Raw genomic sequence first — 6,887 nt, forward strand, 5'->3', positions numbered from 1 at the left:
GGACAGTATGATGTGTCATGGGATACACAGCCCAGCAGAGACTCAAGTTCCACTGGGGAGGAGTGGGAAATAAAAATAACTAACTGCAGTTTCCAGTATAGGCCCGAGGGAATCAACATCATGCCACACTACAGTAATGACTCAGGCAAAAGCAGCTGCTATTTTTGATTGAAAATATATGGTTTCATTTTTTCTTGACAGGAATTTACTCAAAACATCATTTTCCCACAGAAAATGTTAATGTCTTTTGGGTTTGTTTGGGGCTTTTTTGAGGGAGACAAAAACTGACTAATTATTTTTGATTATCCAAACCTCCCGCTCCTCTCAGGAGCCTAGGCTGCGTGTCAAGCAGTTCGGTCTAAACCTCAGTACACATTTGTTCTAGCTACTAAACCTAGGTAGCTTTGGTTATGCTGGCTCCTCAAATTTACTAAATTATTTTGTTTCCAGTGTGTGAGGATACTTTTAATTAGAAACATAAGTCTTACATTCTGAGATTTCTCATTCAGCTTCAACAACAATCTTTCCATCTTTACATAAAATTACACTCCAGTGAGCTTCAAGGGGAGACAAAAAAAGAATACAGACAATAACCATGCTTTGTACAATTAGCAAATGGTTCTGGGATAACTGAATGGACAACAAAGATACTCATTTTCCCTTGAGTTCTCCTCAATGTTGTATAATTAATAATTAATTCTCCTGTTAGGTGTAACAGATAGTGTGGTCTGAGCAGGGAGTCTAAGGTCTGTAGAATTATTTGCTTCCTATCTTTCAATTCAGCAGAACATCAGGCAAGGAAATACACTAAATAATCTGACATGTTCTTCACAAAGGGCACTGAAGAGTACATATAACCACTGTTTATACTGCCAGATTTTCATTGTAACCAAATTTTAGGTAACATTGGTACCTAACGTAAATTTTGCAATCTTTGCAATCTGTTGATAGATGTTGAAGAAACCTACAGTTAGAATAATTCTGATTTGGCTAAAAACAGTGACTAAAAAACACAAAAATCACGAATGAAAAGTTTCCCTGCTCTGAATGGTTGAATGGTTACCCTCAGGAATGATTTCCAGTAAAACAAGTGCAAAGAGGAAGTGGCATCATGGAGAAGTGGGACTCCCATCTTCCACAGGGATCATAGAATCCTTCAGGTAATAGCTCTTTTTAGAACTACTATAGTAGGTGTGTCAGAAATATAAGTTGTTATTGAAGGAATTGAAACCAAAGCGGAACAAAATGAATTGAGCCAAGCCATTCATCTATTTTCTATACTGCAATCTTTTTATGTAATCTTACTCTCTAAACAGGTGTTTGACATCAGAGGAAAGATGCTGTAAAAATGAAACTATTTCCATTGTTTTAAGGTCATTGGTATCTCTGAAGCATCATAAGCCTGAAGTTCTAATCTCTAAAACAGCTCTGTGTACCAGAACAATTCCTGTTTTGCTGAAATACAAATTAAACTTTTTGAGCACACAGACACATCTGGTCACCCTTCAAAATAAAGAATAGTTGCTGCTGTTTGTTATGTGCACATCTGAAGCATGCACATAACAAAATGACTTTGTTGATAAATGATTCATCAGTAAGGACATCTTTTCTCCAGATGGATTCATATTATTATAATCACAATATTTTCCAACTCATTTACGCAAAATATTTTTGGTCTGCCAATTTCTAAGAAATTCCTTGAACATTGTCTTGATAAGATACTAAGGTTATAAACAGGATTTGAAATTAACTCATTGCTCTGGTGACAGCAGATTTGCAATTAGAAATTGAGTGTTTATTTCCAAGAAGGGCTAGACCAACATTAAGAGCTCTGGCCGGGATTTAGGAGATTTGCTTTCACAAAAGTTCTGCAGGTGTCATTCAAAGAATCACAGAACTTTCAAGTTCTCAGCTGTAAAAATAGAGCTAGTAGCACTTTCCTATCCACAAGAGCTCATACAGGGGCAAGTAACTATATTTCTTATATTTAGAAAGATTAGAAGATATCCAGATATACGGTAAAAAAGCCTTTTCCGTGGAAACCAAAGCTATAATAAGTTTGTGCAAAATTCAGTAGACAGTTTTTGTACAAACAGTTGGTACTCAAAGAGTGACATTCAAACAAAAGGATATGATAGGCTCCCATTCAGTTTTCTTCTCCAAGAGATCTCAGCCATTGTCAGACAAGCCTTTAGAAAGCACCCAGCTACCAAGACATTCTTCAGTACCCCATATTGTACAAACAATTTAAATACTTAGAAGTCTCATCCTTCTGCCTCAAACCAAAGTGACATTTTCATTTACATAGATTGCTTTGCAACATTTGGAGAACTGATCAATGGTATGTTTAAGTTCATATAAATCCCCAATACATGCAGAAATTTTTAAGAAAGGAAAGAATGAGAATTATTACCTTCTACACTCGTTTCTTCTAAGTCAGCAGTTCCTTCACCTCCTGATCATTTGTGTCCTCAAAACACTGGATGTTTATTTCAGAATTCAGTTTTTAAAGTAGGATATGAGTAGGGAGACTTCTAATAGATTCTGGATTATTATGTGTCCAGAAGATATTTCATTCCTATAAGCCACCCCTAGGATGTTAGTTTACATTCACCATTGTGTGCATCTATCTCTTTCTACTGCCATTTCTCCTGCTGCTTTAGCTACACATATCTGTTTGTCTCACATCTCCTCTGCGCAGTTTAACAAATAAAATGTCCTCAATGTGTTATTCGCCTGGCAACTTTGCCTTAGAAATAAGGCACAAACACTTCCGGAGTAAAGTTATCCAAAATTCTGCAAATCCAGAAAACAAAGACTATTGTGTCCATAATTGCTGGGTTCTGAATTGCAAGAAGTTTTAATTCCTTAAACTTCAGCTCTTTTCAGATACTTAATCCTTGATTGAAAAGCACATATCCCATGTCCTAGTGCTTTGACAGGTCTTCAATTCTTACACAGCAGACCTTTGTGAACAAAATGACAGAAGCAATAAAGAAGCAAGCAGGGTAGTGACTGCATCTTGGAATTTGACTTCTGAATCTTATATGAAAGCCAGCTGGGTAATTTGCTGGTTACAGAAGAATAAAAAAAACTCAGAGGGATATTTTCAGAAGTACTTTGAGATTTGGGAGTTCAATCCTGTAATACTTGTTTCCCCAATTTTTTAATCCTTTGAGTTCAAAAACCCTCTAATGAAGGGAATTTAACAAGCTACAGGCTCCTACATAATGCAGAGTACTCAGAACACGAGAGATTATTTCAAGTAGTGAAACACTGTTCATTAGGGAAATGATCACATTTGCAAATCTTCTGAGCTCCATCTCCATGTGCTCATCATTTATTTGTTTCCATGGGGTTTTCATCCAATCTTTAATACTTGTCTATAAAATTTTAAAAATAAACAAACAGCTCCTACTACATTCTAAGCAATGCCCATGGTTTCCAACTCATCAGCAGGTGAATATTTATGAATATGTATGGTATACAAATGCAACAATGTAAGTTTCAACATCTAAAACCTACTGATGTTGAAAAGTAACCTAAGAGGATTTTTATCCTTTGTGCTAGAATTCTGTTTGTTATAGGGAAGGAATCCTCAACTTCGTGGTTTGATTTTTGGCTTGTTTTCAAAGCTAAGAGACATTTCTAAAGTATTAAAATTCCAAAACTAGGAATCAGTTCACTTCTTATTCACTGTCTTTTCAGTTGCATTAATTGATGAGAGGTGCGCATACAACAAAAAAGAAAAAAGTAAATTTCAAACCTGAGATAAGCAGATATTATATTCATAAAATGCACTGGCTGAATTTGTCTCAAGATTCTCAAAGAAAATTCAGCTAAGGTAAATATTTGATACCCAGTGAAACTGAAAGAAAAGTATACATTATTTACCTGCTTTAGTATAAGCAAGGACTACAAATAAAACTGGATCTTTTAATGGAAATAATATTAGTGGGGAAAAAAAAAAATCCAAAAGTTCTCCCTTGAACTTCTCCAGAAAAAATCCCATGGAATATGTATTCAGTAAACAAGGTTGCATTACAGCTACTCTAAGTAACTCACTGTCTGGATGCTCTACACTGGTATGGAGTGACTTTATTCCTGAGAAATTACTCCACTATGCAAACAGCTCTAGGAGACACTCTAAAATGATGTATAACCACAATTATAAGTATTTTCCACATGTAAGGCAGTGGACTAGAATGCAAAAAAAGAGTCCACCGAACATGCAGAAGCATATGCTTTTGCTTTGGAACTAATGATTGAACTCATTGAATTGAAAACTTCAAGTACTTCACGAGTATTAAAAATTCTCATTAACAAAAACCAGTTAGCTGCAACACTCCCGCTTACAGTTACTGCAATTCCATTGCAGTGGCAAAAATCACTATGGTACAAGACACTAAAACCAATAGAATGTATTTAGAAATAAGCTTTACAAAAGATTTGGGTTCTGTAAAAAGAGTTCAAGCTTAAAATCAACTTAGTTTTAAAAGCTGAACAATGTTTTGCTCATGTAGAAATAATTAAATAAATCAGGAAGATCTTTTGCTTCCTAATCTTGTCAGGCACTCTGTTTCATCAGAGCAGAAGGAGCTTTTCCTATTCTTCCACAACAATACTTCATCTCTGAGGTAACAGTGCACTCATGGACATTAAAATAAATTTTGTCCTCTTTTGGAGACTGAATGGCTTGTGTACAGCTGCAATTACCTCTGAGGAAAAGCTGATGAAAGGAGAAATCTGTGATGACCACTGAAAGGGACTCCTGTCATTCTGAACAAATGCAAGTAAAGCTGGATGCCAGATTAGTGACTTAATCATAAAATATAAGTCAATAGACAGGATTCTGTTATAATCCATCCAAGGCCAGGTTTTCATAGTTCTTATGTTATAAAATAGGACTGCTGCAAAGGTTATTCTTTTGGGGATTATTAAATGGCCATTTTGAAACCTCCTTTCTTTAGGCTAAAGAAACATAGAAGAAAACGGAAGACAGTCGTATAATTTCCTGAAAGACACTATGACAAACTTATCCCCACCAGGAACCATCTTATACATCTGAATCCATAATAATGTGCATTTAGGTTTGGAACTCCTCCAGCTTCAAATTGATTTGCTGAATTTCATAAAAAGTAGGGAAAAAAACACTTTGTTTCCTCCTTGACGACCTCTGAAACACATTTCAGCCTCGGGCACTTTTTAAAGCCATGCACAACAATTCAGAATAGAAAAAAATGACAGACCCCATACTCCAGCAGTGCCAGTAAATACCATTGCAATAATGTTATCATTCACTGTCAGATACTGAAAAGGTACAAATTGAGGCATACACTGTAGGTTCACATGGTACTGTGTGAGGCTTTTTCTTCTCACTACTCTTCATTCCCTATTCCTGCAGACACCACTAATGCATTTCCATCCAAAGGAGGGTTATGATAATGAAATACTTGTGCTTTTTTATGCAAGTGAGTTAAACTAAGACAGAAGTCTAAGACTTCACTTTATAATACTGTTCAGTTCACAGACAAAATAATTTCAGATTGTTTCTTAGGAGAGTTCATAGGTTCAGAAAGCTTGAGCAAAATCCCAAATAGCATTATTTCAAAGTTCCTTCCTCAAATATTCATTCTGCATATGTGCTAAGCATGAGACATACTCAGAGCCTGTTTTGTTTGACATATCCCCATAACTCTGTGGTGTTTCCTGATTCTGACCATTCAAGAACTGAGTCACAGGCCTGGGAATCGAGCCAGACACTTGCAGCAATACAAGACAGTAGCATGCCCCTAGAATACTGGATACTCTGCAATCACTTCAAGTCTACAGCACAATACTCTATCTACACTTTTTAATTTTTTTTTAAATCACAGCTTATGCCTGTATTACTTTGTTGCTGATAAGCCATGGTTCTGTGGCTTCAGTGCCATAAACAAATTAGAGCTCATCTAAAGCTTGCTTAACTAGGTCCATGCAATCATACAGGCATGGATTGTATTTTTCTCTTTGAAATAAAAGATGAAGAGCAGAGGCAGACCATTAACTTGATTTCCTCATTTTGTCCAAGAAAAAAACCTACAGAAATGCTGCTTAGTTCCCATCATCATGGTAAGCTGGATTCTACAAATGGTGGCCCCCAGTCACCATGAAACCACCCTTAACTTATGAAAAATATTAAAATTTAGAAAGCAGCATATTTGCTGTTAGAGGAATATCAGGAAATTCACTAAGATTCTAGACCCATTCTATTTTTTTTCAATTATCTAGCCAATAGATTTACATTTTCAAATAATCAAAGAATTTTACACACTAGAAAAATTCTCTGGATGCCTATTTAAACTCAAACATTCCCCTCTGCTTCAAGGATTTCCTGTAGTCTAAACCTTTTAGAGGTGTTAATAGATAAAGAGCCTTTTTGTATTCAAAACTTAAACACACAGACATTGATGAGTATCACACCACTTTTCTTAATTATTGAAAAATTCTATGTAAAGAGGAAATAAACATATTAAATCCAGCTGTTAGAATGGGACAGGAAGGGGTTCTACTCACATTTCATCACATCTTCAAATCTGGGTTTCGTATACACAGACAATCTTAGCGTGAACCAATGAGGAAGAATAATGCACTCAATTGTGTCTTGATCAGTCGAACCCAGAGAACTTCGGCATGATCACAGCTCCATTTGGGTTTTGAAGTATAGCGGGACACAGACCCAGTGGAACTTGACAGGGCTCTTTATCACTGATCCTCTTAGATTGAAATAAGAAAAAAAAACCCACATTCTTACAGACCAATAATTTTACCAGAAAGAACAGTCAAGTCTTATATGCAAGGTGTAAGACAATGATTAAATACACAATACTTGCCTGCAAAAGCAGCAA

This window comes from Hirundo rustica, chromosome 7, assembly GCF_015227805.2.
Source record: "Hirundo rustica isolate bHirRus1 chromosome 7, bHirRus1.pri.v3, whole genome shotgun sequence".
NCBI classification, from domain to species: domain Eukaryota; kingdom Metazoa; phylum Chordata; class Aves; order Passeriformes; family Hirundinidae; genus Hirundo; species Hirundo rustica.